This window comes from Sus scrofa, chromosome 14 (assembly GCF_054392235.1).
Source record: "Sus scrofa isolate SSC_HxYL_T2T_F1_AM1 chromosome 14, Sscrofa_HxYL_maternal_Yorkshire_Landrace_v2.0, whole genome shotgun sequence".
NCBI lineage: Eukaryota > Metazoa > Chordata > Mammalia > Artiodactyla > Suidae > Sus > Sus scrofa.
Genome location: NC_139396.1, coordinates 138,938,404 through 138,953,145, shown reverse-complemented (window position 1 = coordinate 138,953,145; position 14,742 = coordinate 138,938,404). Strand labels below are relative to the sequence as shown.

General features: G+C 38.8%; 1 long non-coding RNA gene across 1 annotated transcript in view; it reads right to left on the bottom strand.

Moving 5' to 3' along the window:
• The window catches only part of LOC110256731 (uncharacterized), a 35,033-nt gene extending 20,899 nt beyond the window's left edge, over positions 1 to 14,134 (bottom strand). The window contains exons 1-2 of the long non-coding RNA XR_002338643.2: positions 14,059 to 14,134; positions 13,809 to 13,918 (exon numbers count right to left, since the gene is read on the bottom strand). This is a non-coding gene — a long non-coding RNA (uncharacterized LOC110256731). The remainder of the gene's footprint in view (positions 1 to 13,808; positions 13,919 to 14,058) is intronic.
• Between the last annotated feature and the right edge of the window lie 608 nt (positions 14,135 to 14,742).

The window sequence follows — 14,742 nt, the reverse complement described above, 5'->3', positions numbered from 1 at the left end:
GGGAAGAAAGAAAGAAGGAAAGAAGGGAAGGAGGGAGGGATACACCATTATGACAATGAATGAATCACTCACTGGCAGAAACCTATGAATGAAGACCAAACCTCTCGAATTGATTCCAGTATTACTTTTCCATCATAATGATTTATTTCATCCCACCCCTTTTTTCCACATCTCTGCTTCTTCATTACCCAGATTATAGCTTGCCATTCATTAAAGAGTGAAAAATAAGTATTTTCCTCTTTAAAAGAATCTAGTAGGTAAAAACCTGGAATTGAGGAAGAAAATATAGGTGACGGTAGAAGGAGGGTGATTTAAAAACAATGTCTACGTCTAAATAATTCTTCCTTTACTACATTTTTATAAGGTTGGGATTCCTGACATTTGATTTACCATTTTTAAATGGTAAAAACACACATGTTGCAAACAATTTGGGCTACCTGGACAGAAAATCAGGGTTTCTTCTACTTGCCCATTACAAAGCTTGCCCATCTCTTTGTGGCTTGCAAGTAGCATGATGCTTATCTAAAAACTTTACATCTCATGGTACATGTACAGAGTAAGGCTGTAATGGAGCAGAGATCCTGCAAACCAGCAACTTCAGGGTTCCTTCCAAAAGGGGAGAGATGGAACTCAAGGTCTCTGTTCCCTCCAGCATAGGAAAGGAGGGCAGAGTGTGCCAACAACTGGGAACCAATACATTTTCTGCGTTAAGCTCCATTTATATGCTACAGGAAGAGAAACAGCAAAATACTGTTGCATCAAAGAAAATTGCATCAATTTTTAATTACACACTTAATCATCTTCTTCCAGAAAGGCAAACCATCTTCTGTGACATTTTTAAATATTTGAAGGCAGTGCTGAGTGAGTGCAGGGCAGGATGTTGGGTTTATTAGATGTCATAGACAATTTCAACTGACACTGATGGGTTGATTCAAGGGACAAGATCCTTTTAAGGGTTGTGAGTGCCAGACACTAAGGAGACATGCAATGTCCAGTCTCAGGATTTTTTTTCCTTCATTAATTCACTCAATGAAGACTAATTGCTAAGACTAATCCTTTGAGGTATAATATTCTAAATGTTAGAGATAGAGATGAAAGACAGTGTCTACTTTGAAAGAACACACAGTTTAATTATTGATGACAACACAGCAATAAGTTAAAATATATTGAAATAAGAGCAATATTAGTGGTGGCGCAAGGCAGGATAAGATTTTCTTCATCAGGGGCAAATAACTATGAAGGTTTTTGGTTTCTCAGAAAAGAGTTGGAAGGTAGGGTTTTGGGGGATAGATAGGAGTTTGGAGCAGAAAACATGGTATTGTATGTTTGTTCATGTGTATTACTTCATATGCTCAAGAGCATATTTCAGAAGAGAAGGGGTGACTTCCAGTTAGGGGGAACTGCAAAAGCCCATAGATATTTGTTAAAAGGTAACATTTCACCTTTTATGGTAGGGATGACCAAAGGCATTAGTCATTTACAGATGTCGAATGACTTTCCATATTTCTTTAAACACAAAATCTTTGTTTCCGTGATGCAACTGAATTCCATCAGTAAGAAATCAGGGCAAAGCTGAAATCCTGGCTGTCAACTCTGATTTGACTCTTGAAATGTATTAACCTTAAGTGCCTTAACCTTTTTGGAGTTCCCAGTCTGATTTCATTTTTTTTTTTCATTTTAACTGTGGCCAAAAAGCATGTAACACAAAATTTACCATCCTAACCCTCTCTAAATGCATGGTTCAATGGCACTAATACATCCACATTGTTGTGCTAACATCTCCACCATCTATCCACCAAACCCTTTCCACCTTGCAAAACTTGAACTCTACCTATTAAGTAACACCCTACTACCCCTTCACCCAAGTCCCTGGCAACCACCATTGTACTTCCTCAGGCTAAGAATCTGACCACTTTAGTACCTCCCATAAGGGGAATCATACAATATTTGTCCTTTTGTGACTGACCTCTTTCACTCAGCACAATGCCCTCAGTGTTCGTCCATGTGGTAGCACATGTCAGAATTTCCTTCCCTTGTATGTATATACCACGTTTTGCTTATCCATCACCCATTGGTGGATACTTTCACCACTTCCAATTTGGGGCTATTATAAATAATGCTGCTGCAAAAATGGGTATGACAAATAGGTCTTTGTGAGCTTGTTTTCAATTCTTTTGAATATATACCCTGAAGTGAAATTATTGGATCATGCAGGTCTTTTTTTCCCTGATAGTGAAATTTAGGATGTAGCTAGGATATTTAATTCTGCCCTGAGGGGACATATCTTGCCACTGAAGTCAGAAAACATGAATTCTCATCAAATTTTCATTGTTAGGGAGTTCCCTTTGTGGCTCAGTGGTTCACGAACCTGACTAGGATCCATGAGAATGGAGATTTGATCCATGGCCTTGCTCAGTGGGTTAAGGATCTGGCATTGCCATGAGCTGTGGTGTAGGTCACAGACACGACTCAGATCCTGCTTTGCTGTGGCTGTGGCATAAGCTGGCAGCTGTAGCTCTGACTGGAACCCTAGCCTCGGAACTTTCATATGCCTCAGGTGTGGCCCTAAAAAGAAAAAATTTTTATCATTAACTTGCCAGTTAACTTGAGTAGATTCCTTTCCCTTTCTGGACCCGAGTTTCTTTGTTAGAAGAAGGTGGACTAGACATTATCTGAGTCTTTTTTAGCATGGGCATTCTGCTGCTCCACACTTGTGGCAGTTGTGTCTTCTCTGACTGCTGAAGACATTGAACTTGGTTTATGTGCACCCATGCCTTGCCTTGTCCTAGACAGGGTAGAAAGCACACAATGACTACTCACAGGGACAGGGGTGGGCAGCAGTCTGGTTAGAAAGGCAAAGTTAAACGGGCAACATTTAAATCACAGTACCTTACATAATCCAACATGAGCTAGTACCTTAGCTGGGAGACCCTTTGGTAGCTCAGCAATTAGGAATGCAGCTTCCACACCAAGATAGCCTGCATTTGAGTCCTGGACTTCCATTTGTTATCTGTTTGACCTTAGGCAAGTAGTTTAATTATCCTGTGCCTCTGTTCCAAAATTGTGAGAATAATATATATTCCATGGTATTTTTGTATTAAATAAAGCACCTAGAACAGTGTCTTCCCCTTGCCTGTAACTTCTTCTTGATTGTGTTCATGCTATTTCTTCCTTCTTGGTAAATTCTGCTTCTCTTTCAACACTTTCTCAAACAGTAAAGTGTTAGATGTCTAAATTCTAGGTGCTCTCGATTCTTTGCCCTCGCTTTATTTTTAACCTCTATTTCTTGTCCCCTTGTTCCCTACATAGCCCTTAATTCCTCCACCTTGATCCACATCATATTGTCATTGTTTTAATTTGATTTTTGTGTATATCCTCATTTTTCCAGTGTTCCCATTCCTCTTACCACCTTCTGGTCTTCCTCTCATTTTCTTTACGATGCTTCTGACACCTACATCAAGATAAGTTTCTCTCTGGAGGTAAAATATTCAAGATTCTCAAATAAAATGAGGTCACAGGTAAGATGCTAGCTCCTAGGAAGGCCCAGGTCACTCAGTGTGGCTCTCTTGGGTCTTGAGTAAGGGAGAGGGGAAGCTTAATTTTAAGTAGTTCCATCTATTTCTCAAATCTGGTATCATTAAATTTTACTTTTATCAAGTTAGTCTCTTGAAGAAAAAGTTTAAACAAAAGTGTTTTATTCAAGGCTCTCATTTTATCACAATGAAAGATTTTGTTAAATAACTGCAAGGTCATTTTCAAACTTAATAGCACTAGCTCTATTTTTAAAATATAATCTAATACCTTTAAATGCCCATGACTATCAAAAAAAATCTCTCTTTCCAAGTGGTTTCTTCAACTGGCATAGAAAGAAAAGGTCCATCATTTCACTGAGTTGCTCTGTCTCTCAAATCTGTTTTCATTCTCTTTAACAGTCTTTCTTTTCCTTTTCTTGTAACATTTTTTTAAATATTTTGAAAAAAACTGAATGGTGTTGTCCAAAGCCCATATTCTGAATTCAGCTAAGTATTTCCTCATAGTGTCATTTACTCGTCCTTCTATCCTCTGTGCATCCTACAAGAAGTATAGAAGGTAAATTATTCCTAAAGACTTCATTAGATTCAGATAAAGCAGTTTTGGCAAGAATGCTTCACAGGTTGCCCTGTGTGGTTTAGATTGCAAGACACCAGGAGGCACCTAAATCTGTCACATTTTTAGTGATTTGAAGACTGATGGGTAGGTTCAGGCAGTGACAGCCCTGTCTGTGCACTGTTCTGCTATTTGCCAGCAGAGCCTAGGTTAGGTAGTTTAAGTACCATGGACAGTGCTTGTCTAGCCTTGCTGGACACTCTGAACAAACACTAAATGACTGGGTGGGTAGAGATACAAACTCTTATTCAGGAATTGACTCTCCTTTTATTTATTTTTTTTACTCTACTTTTAGAGATTAACAATGATTATATAATTTATTGAGGATCTACAATTGTCAAGAACTGTTCTAGCTTCCTTACAAATCTTAACCCATTTATGTATCCAACAGTCATCCATGTTTCACAGGTGAGACATCTGAGTACAAAGAAATTAATTCACCAGCTTCACCTCGCTGAAATGTGGCAGTTGTGAAGTTCAAAATCAGGCAGTCTAGCTTCAAAACTCCACTCTCAACCATTCCCCACCTCCCACCAATTACTGCAAAGGTCAACTCAAAGCTTACTTCCTCCTGATTGTAGCACCCATATATATTCTTCATTCCTATACAGCAGAGAGCATAACCTACTTGAAAACATGAGATGTGGGCCCAGGAGGGCAAAGTATATTTCAGGCTGCCCTGTTCTAGCTGTTTGTCTTGGGTCAGTTAACTCCTCTGGGTCTAGTGTTCTGCCATAACAATATTTTCCTCTTGAAGTTCTTATGAAGGTCCAGTGAAGAAATACAAAGAAATCTTGTAAGTTTAAGGCATTATTCCAACATTTTTCACATGTTTCATTCTCATTCTCTCTCCCATGCACAGCCTGTACCTAATTAGATTATGTCTCATATTCAAAGCAATTCTTGTCTCTTCCTTTTTTCTATCCTACAGCTTTCACAATATTTCTTTGCTTATGACCTTTGCTAGGACATCAGCTGCTAAGCAGAGTTGCTGAATATTGAAACATGCAGGGTCCCAGTCTTTACTAACTGCAAAGCTTTATTTCCCAATGAACATCCAGCCCAAAGATGACTCAGGAACCCAACAATTCTTCTGGCCCTTGAGACTTGCCAGGTCTAGCTCTCTGACATCACTATATAGGAGACACAGAACACCATTTATATTAAAGTCACATTGATTTAGATTCTACTTGGTTACGTCATTCAGACATAGTAAATGTGCTTCTAATTCAGAACCAGCCTTGGGCAACATTATGAGGTTGGCAAGATTCCCTTTGGTGTCTTATCCTTTCACTCCTCTCCCCTCCAAATCTGCATGTAGAATTCCCTTGGTCCTTGGATCTTCTTTATGGAAAATTAATCTTTTGATTTTTGTGTATGTGTGTGTTACTATAAAATAGAGGTTTATGTTTTATTTATTCCTAGTACAGATAAGCAATTTAATTGAAGTTTTTGGATAACTATAATTTTACATAAGGCATTAGCTCCAATCATGGAAATTTTAGGCATTTCACTTGTTGTTAGGGTCACAGATGAAGGGAATTTGAGATATATAAACATTTCAAAACTCATCAGAATGTCTAGGAAACAGATAACGCCTTTTCTGCTTATCTAGAAGGCAAGCTCATTCTTGTTATAAAGATTGAGAAGTTCTGAATAATTATTTCTCTTGTGAACTTTCAGAAAATTTCTGTCCCCAAAAAAAGAGCTGATCCTAATTCGAAGTTCATTGTTTAACTGAAATTTTAATAAAGCTTTGAAAGGTTATTTAATCTTCGGCTTGCAAAATCACACACCTAATTGCCATGTGTTCACTTGATTCAATTTTATAAGATTTATTGAGCATCTACTTGGCACAGTAGGTCATTTAAGCTGAAAAATGTTTGGATTGTCTTCCTCTAAATGCTCATGCATATGCAGAGCAATGGGAATAGACAAATCTGAGTTCAAGTTTTGGCACTGAAACTTACTAATAAAGAAATTATTTAACCTCTCACACCTCAGCACTTTCTCTGTAAAATAGGAATTATAAGTCTGATGTCCTAGAGATGCTGTTTTATGACTAACTTAAAATGAGACAATATAAGAAACTGCAGGTCATATCATGGTCTCTCAAACAAATGCCAGCTCCCCTTCTGCCTGTAATATACTGCAGATTGTCATGAGTTTCATAACATAACTGCAAAGTACCACAGGCCTATGGGGAAGAGATTAATTCTGACTGAGAGATGGTTTATTGTCAGGCTGTATCATTACATCCAATGGGGCCTTTATATATTATGCTTTTTAAAAATCTCACTTAACTTTATTTTCCAGAGTCCATTAATCTCTCAACTTTAAATCTGGGGTTTGATTTTAGAAAAACGTCTTCAAAGAAAATAGTTCCCAATACTGACCTCCCACCATGTCAGCGAATCTGTGTCTGCCCAGGAAATGCAGTTTTGCTTACGCTGTATGTTCTATCATTTTCTGCCCCTATCGTCCTATCTCCTTTCTCAGCCATGTCTAGTCAACTTGATGGGTCCTTGGGCATTTTTCCTAAACATCACCATGTGTCTCCCACAATCAAAACCTCCTATAACTATATAGGTTACCCATGTTTCAAAGACCATGATCACAACCACACACATACCCGCCAAGCTCTTAGGTTTTTGTTGTTTGTTTTATTTTGGGAGCAAACATCATGAACTCAAACTCCTGGGCTTTCAAGCAATGTTTACAGTTTAGAACAGAACACAGATTACATAATATTCCTTCACTCCTGCTTTCTTGTGTCTTGGGGTTTTTGGTCGTTGTTGTTTCCCTGCCTTTCTGTTTTTCCTCTTACTTTCGGATTAAACCTGCTCTCACTGAATACTTAAATCCCTACTATATGCTCTACACTGTTCAAACATAACTAGGCACTTTCCGTAGTCTTCACTTATTTTCAGATGAATGGATAAATGGCCGGGTGAAGCATATGGAGTTCACTCATCAAAAGGAAAACTTCCATAAAACACACATGGATTCTCAAAGCCAAAGCCGCATTGCCAGAAAAGGTCTGCCCTCATTCTGCCATGCTCACAGATGTTAATCTGTTCCTTACAATAAACAAGTAAGGTAAGTGAATATTGGTTCCCCAGCAAATGCCAACATTCACTGGCCAACTCTGCATGAGGAGAGACTTCAGCATATGCAATGGACAGGTTTATACTATTTTGAACAGTTTTGTTGGGCAGACCTCAATTTACACATATAATTGTGTGCACTGTAGGATATATCTGTCTGAAGTGTAAATTTTTTCTTCTGTCTTCAATTCCATCACTTATTTAGCACTTAACCTATACTATATTGTATATTTTGCTATCTTTTTTGTGACCATAAGCGTGGTTTTTTGCACATAAGACCTTGTACAAAATAATTGAAAAAGCAAGTTTCTATAGTTTCCATTATAATAATTACTATTTACTAATTGATTGTTTGTTTACAAGCAGCTATGCATTATGGGATTGTTAAAAAAAAGTCTTTTTTTTTTTTTGCTACATTGTATATTACTTGCATCTCCCCAATTCACTGCCAATAAAAGCATTGAGTATCATAGTCTTAACTCTGACTGCCCCCCCAAAAAAGCAATAATGTATATAATTATACAGAGTGCTAGCGATACATTTGCTTAGTGTATGTTGACCTCTCTTTGTCAGATCCTGCAGAGGGGCAGCTACTATGCAACAGATTCACTTAACATCTTGAGCCATACTGTTCTCCTTTATATAATGGGAGCAATTGTTTTGAATACTTAGGGTTATAATGAGGACTTAGAGTTTTTGTAAGTCACACATTGCCATAAAAATGTTAATATCACTTTCTTTCCCAGCTTACTGTCACTTCTTTTTAAGAAACCCATATCTTTTTTGAAAGGACTAGGTCCTGAAGACTTTGCAAATTCAATTATGAACCCCCACAACCATATTTTATAGTCTTCATGGCCTAAAAAATAAAATGTAATATGCAATTTCTGCCTAATGCATTTTTGGTTCCAAACAAAGGACAGATTTAAAAGAAGTTTAAGCAAATAAATATATTTGTGCTCTTACAGGTTTAAGATAAAGTGACTATTTCACAAAGCCCAGGGCAAGGAATACTTGCAGGCTTAGCAAAAGACTAAAGGAGTGGGAAAGATAGCATAAACCAAGTGGGAGGGGCTTCTCAGCTTCCCTCTGCGATCTGATCTCTCAGCTTCTCTGTGTGCTTCATTCTCTCTTTTCCATGCCTGGTAAAGAACAATGCCCCACTGCTTCCAAAGATACACAACTGCTGTTGAAGCAAGCCTGCTTCAAAATTCCAAAGCAAGCAATTCCAACCGTTTCAGGTTGGTGAAATACACACTCATGACCCATGTATATGACTATGACTATACCTATTCACCCCTGTAGATGGGGTGGGCATAGAGTGTGGTGGCACTGTTCTCCAAAAAAGATGGTTTCTATAAGTTGCACAGACACCTCAAAAATTGCCTTAAGCAATTACATGTTTTTTGTTGTTGTTGTTGCCTTTTTTTTTTTTTTAAGGGCTTCAGTCACGGCATAAGGAGATTCCCAGGCTAGGAATAGGAGCTACAGCTGCTGGCCTGCACATCATAGCCACAGCAACAGGGGATCAGAGCCACGTGCATGACATACACCACAGCTACAGTAACACTGGATCCTTAACCCACTGAGTAAGGCCAGGGATCAAACCTGTATCTTCATGGATACTAGTCAGATTCGTTTCCACTGAGCCACAAAGGGAACTCCAGCAATCAAATGTATTTTAATTAGAAGGAAGATTCTAAGTTTCTACAGAACAATATATGACAGCCAATAAGCCAAAAAGGAATATTCCTTTTCTAAGTGTACCCCTCAAATACCATAATTCCTACTGGTTATTGAGAAATATTTGAAATGACATAATGGCATGTGCTATATATAGGAAAACCAGAAGAAAATATATAAACATATATTAAATAGTTTCATATATTTATATGTGAAATATATTTGTATAATTACATATTATAATATGTAATAGTTATATAGGATATTATAATATTGCATAGTATAATTATAAAATTACATATATAAATTTTAATTTAAGCCAAAGCTCTGAATGGAAGTAAATCATGGATTATATATAGATCAGTATGTTAGAAAGGAGCACAAAGGTTGATGTCACTGTCCCTTGGGCCAAAAGATATAAGAAAAAACTCAATTGATGACTATCAACTTTCCTATGGATTTTTATATGCAACACCTCACCTAATATGATTCACCATGAAAAATCCATAGATTGGAGAGAATTTAAGATAGCTGGAGGCTTTCTTATGAACATTCGTGACTGCTTATGCCAAGAAAAAATGATCTAAGGCAAAAGGGAAAGAAGGATTTGGAGAGAACATTGTCGTTTCTTAGATCATCTTTCCAAAGGGAACATGCACATTTCAGTTTTGCTATCCATTTTCACTGACTTGGGAATCTCTGTCATGGTGGATTTATGAGACTTTAAATATTTACCACCATAATACATGCTTTAAAGATGCATTATTATTTTTTAACCAACATTAAAGTTTAAAAAACTGAGTAAAACTGTTCCATGATTGACCAGATCATCTCTCAAAACCAAAAAAAAAAAAAAAAAAGGAAGAACAAATCATACAAGAACGAATCAGCCAGATTTAAGGTTGCGGGAGAGATTCTACATCATTTCTTTTGGGGGGAGAGATCTGTATTCCTATGCTTCCCTAAATAGAGAGTTTAAAGAACTCTGCTTGCTCTAAGGTTAACTCATTTCAAACATTTCCATTTCAGAAATGGGACAATGACCTGCCAATTAAATCAGGTTTCTAGTTAGTTGCCCTTGTATAGGATTCAGTTTGTGCAGTATTGGCCAGTTTAGTGTCTTCAAAAAGTGAAATTAATTGTTAACATTCAAAAACATAGCACTTTTTCATTAATAGCAGGATTTCTGGCTTTATCTTAAAATTTTAAGGGATTCCTAATTGATGCACATTTTTGCTGAGTTGAAAAGAGGCTGCTTTCCCTTTTAGTTGTGCTGTGTTCTAGATTCATCTTAGTCTTGTGCCTCAATTATCTCCTGGACACTGAGGTTGCACACCAATGGTCACTTAATACAAGAGAAGGTATTTTGGCTCTTTTCCCAGGATTCTAATCAAAGAAAGAAAATCAAAGTTCTGAGTGACCATATGTTTCAAGACAGAGATTTCAAGATGTCTCTGGAAATAAAGAACACTCTTCCATGTGTGTATATAGGCAGTGCAGTCATATACTTAAGTGACCACTGTAAAATAAACCCAGCCTGCTTCACCTTTTTTTTTTTATTAAACACCAGTGGGGACCAGCTGTTTGACTCATGGATTTATTAGATCTCTTCTTATTCTAGTATTCTATTATGCCACAGTAAATTCTAAGTGTTTGCTTTACCATTTGACAGGTGTAGCTAAATAATTTCCATGTGGGCTTATGAAAATGAACAGTGGAAGAAAAGACATATTGTTCTAGAAAGAGAGGGATGATAAACTCGAGGTAGGAGCCCAAGGCTAGACATAAGAACCCTAGGTTGCAGCCCTTGACTATTTCTACTATTTCTACCATTGCTTCTCTGTCTTAGATGCATTCATTAATCAACAGTGGAGACATTACTGAATTCTTTGGATACCTAAGCCTCCTTTCACTTAAAAAAAAAAAAGTACTAGTCCCTTGAAAATCGCAAGAATCCCCTTTTTCATTTTCTCGATGACTTTACAATTTGCAAAGATAGTGTATATTTTTCCTCTCTTCTATAAGCATTTCTCAGATCTCCTTGGAACCTTCTCTCTTCTGAGTTTATAGAAGTGTTTACTCTCTACTGTCGCTGAAACTAGAAGTGAACATGTTCTTAGTTTAACAATAGGATAGAGTTCCTTCCCCAGACACAGAGTAATTGTGTTTGGTGCAAAATTGCCTACTGCATTTTGACCATTAATGATTCATGGTGTTTTCTAGTCTGCTTGCAAACGCTGAGTTTTATGCTTTTCGGTCCCTTTCTTTTTTAGCATGGAGAAATTACTTGGGCAGAACCCACAAGCATTAGTCATTCAAAAGTTTCCTGAAAGAACAGAGAAGAGTACATTTTAGGAGTCTAAGGAAGACCCTCCAGAAAACTTGCACCCCTTGCCACACAGGGCAGAACTAAGGCTCAGAATGAGGCCCCCTTAAGAGAAGAAAACATGGGGACGTTTGGTGTTACGGAACTTAATACTCAACTGCTTATTATGTGTTTTAAAGTAAGTTATGCTTCATCAGATTAGGTAGGAGTGTTTTTGCTCTAAGAAACTTGTTTAAGGAAATTCTAAACTATAGGTTTTCTCTGTATGATCTTATAGCAATTATTCACATTTCTCAAAATGCAACACTAAGAGTTGCATTAACCAATGCAAAATAGCCAGGTTCATGTTGAAATCTGCCAAAAGTTGGCCTGCATCTGGAGGAAGTCTCCAAGATCAAATGGAGCCCAGAATCATGGAGTTCCTAAATAACAGGAAATGTGCATTAATCTCTTCTAGGAAGAGAACTTAGTACAAGAGCTATGACTCCATTTACAAAGTAAGTGGACAATTTCTGTTTTGTAAGAACAACATATTATCTAAATTAAGTGAATGACATAATGCTTCAAAAGCTATGTGGAACAAAAAGAATGAATGTAACTATGTGCAATACATCTAGTAGAAAAAAACCCATAAGCGCATAGTAAAAATAAAAGGGAACAACAATTTACTACCATTGGAGGTGACTATTCTACCAATTCCACACTCTGAAAATAGGCAGTTAAGAATACAGAGCAGGACAGGGCATCAAGATGGAGGAGCAGAAAGACATGGAGCTCACCTTCCTCCACAAAGACATCAAAAATATGTATACATATGGAAAAACTCTCACACACAGACACACAAAAAAACTAACTGGAAACTGGAAGGAAAGCTTTTATACAACCAAAACTTTAAGAAAAATCTTCACATAACTGGGTAGGATGGGGGAAAAAAAGGCACCAGATCAGGACTGGCACCTTTGGAAGGGATCTGTGAAGAAGGAGAAGGTCCACAAAGTGGTCCTTCACCCTGGGAAGGGATCAGACGGACTCAATTTGAGCATCCCTTCTGGGACTCCTGCAGAGGAGACAAGTCCCCTTGCCTGCCAGGAAATCCTCCAAGACAAACAGAATTACCAGAGAAGCTTAGGCTCTGCTCAAAAGGAGTGCATACCTTGCTGGCTCGCCAACCACCCGGGTGAGAGAACTTTGCACTGGAGGCTGCCATCTTGCCACACTTCCCAATCCAAAGGGGTAAACGCCCCAGCCCTACTGACACCACACTACAGCCTGGTGGACAGCAGGGCAAAGATTTGGTCTAGCTGTGCCAAGACAGTTAGGGACACATGGGCGTGTGATCCAGACCAACCACAGAGACCACTGTCAACACACACAGTAAGAGGCAGCGAGTCCAGCTGGGCAGACGCTGTCAGAGCATGCACCAGGCAGCAACACCAGAAGCCTCAGTATAAGCCCTGAATCCCCAGCAGACAGGCCCTGGGTGTGTGATCCAGGAGAAGAAACGAGCCTGTTGTCTGTGCAGGCAAGGTGACTGGGGGTCCCGCTGCAGTAGACATCGTCAGCTTGCACACCAGGTAGTGCCACATGAGTGTGCAGTGGCCAAGAGCTGAATTTTGGGTAGACAGGCCCTGGGCAAGAGGACTCAGTAATTCATTTCCCAGTGAGAGCACCCGGGGGTCCAACCCCTCCACACCACAGCTTAGTGCTGAATCTGGGGCAGACAGGTCCTGGGAGAAGGCTGACAAGGAAGCAGACCAGATCCCAAGTGGCAGCACAGCCACCTCAATTCCTGCAGCCACAATGCTGCAACGCCCCAGCTCCAGCCTTGCACTAGATCTGGGATGAACACAACAGAAAAAAAGGATGTAATCTTGGGCTGCTTCTACGCAGAATTACAGATTCGTCCACGGGCGAGCGCGTAGGGTCACTGCCATGGTTCTGACCTTACTTGTTTCCACAATCACTTCCTTTGTAGCAGGGAGTGCACTCAAGGGCAATGGAGCCCAACTGAACAGGACCGGCAGGGCTTCTACTCCATTACTAGGGAGCAGACGCCACCCCAAACAGAGCAGTGATACCCCCAGAGCAAAGAGGAGGAACCCCCTCATGTCCAGCACAGGTACTGGACACTACACCAATCACACCCCTATCCAGGAGATAAAGGCCAGCATACCTTGAGAGAAGGCATGCAGAGAAGACCACACCAAAACCAGCCCTTACATCAAAAAAATGTGCTTCACACACACAGTCTACACAGGGATACTCCCGCATAAAAACACCCCTTCAAGACCACAGTAGATAACTGTTTCTCCTGCAATCATAGAGACAGAAAAAGTTAAGTAAAAATTTAAAAAAGCAAAGAAAATACTCCTAATTTTTTTTAAAAAGAGAAATAGCCTGAAAGAACACATTAAAAATGGTTAAGATTGCGAATTTACATTATTTGTTTTTTACTATATTTTTTAAATCCAAGGGAAAAAAAACCCAGAATCACAAACGCCTTTCAATTTTGAGGATGGATATTATAGAAGAAAGTTAGTCCCTACCTTTCTTAGGCGTCTGGACTTTTCAGCTCTTATCAGCCTGTGTTGCAATTAATGGCTCGGATCCCAAAATATCCTCGATGGTGTTGACTCTGTAGAGAAGTTCGTGGTAGCTAGAATTTAAACAGTCAGAAGTTCCAAGAGTAGAAAAAACTTTCCTGGTAAAGACATTCCCCTGCTACTGACTGTGTCTGAGAGCAGGCGAAGATGTCTTAGGCTGGCGTTTCCACAGTTTAACATGTATAGGACTCACCTGGAGTCTCCTTAAACTGCAGATTTCTATGCAGTAAGTCTGTGTGGGTTCTGAGGGTCTACAACCTGACATTTTCCCAGGTAATGCTGATGCTTCTATTTTAAGGACCTTGCATTGAGTAGTGAGAGTTTAAAGAAATTCAATTGTCAAAGGTTGAGTTCACGACTTACCAATTTCACCTAATCATGAGAATCACCTGGTACTCTTGTAATCCCAATATCTAGGTCCCTGCGCTGAGGATGATGTTTAGTTGTTCTTTACTGTATATCTGGAATTTCTGTTTTAATGATTAATTACATCAGTTAGTTGCTATTTCCCCAAATTCACTAAATGATGTAAGCACTGAATTTAGGGAAACATTTACTCAGGGATCTTTAGGTTTGTTTTCAATAGTGACTTTCCCTGATCCTGCCTCTCTGTATTTCTCATAGGGCTGTAGAGCTATAGATGAGGTTCTTATTAGATACCTACCTCCAGGTTTCTCTTGATGTGCTGCTGCTTCTACTGGACACTGAAATTTCTACTAGAAGCATCACCCCCCTTTATTTTAAATAACTAAAATAAACACTCAATATGTGAACCAGCTTTCATTATTTTGATGGTTAAGTGATTTCATTCAGTGACATAAATCTATTTGTGTGACAATTCTGTGAGATTTATATTATTAGCCTCATGTGTGGACTT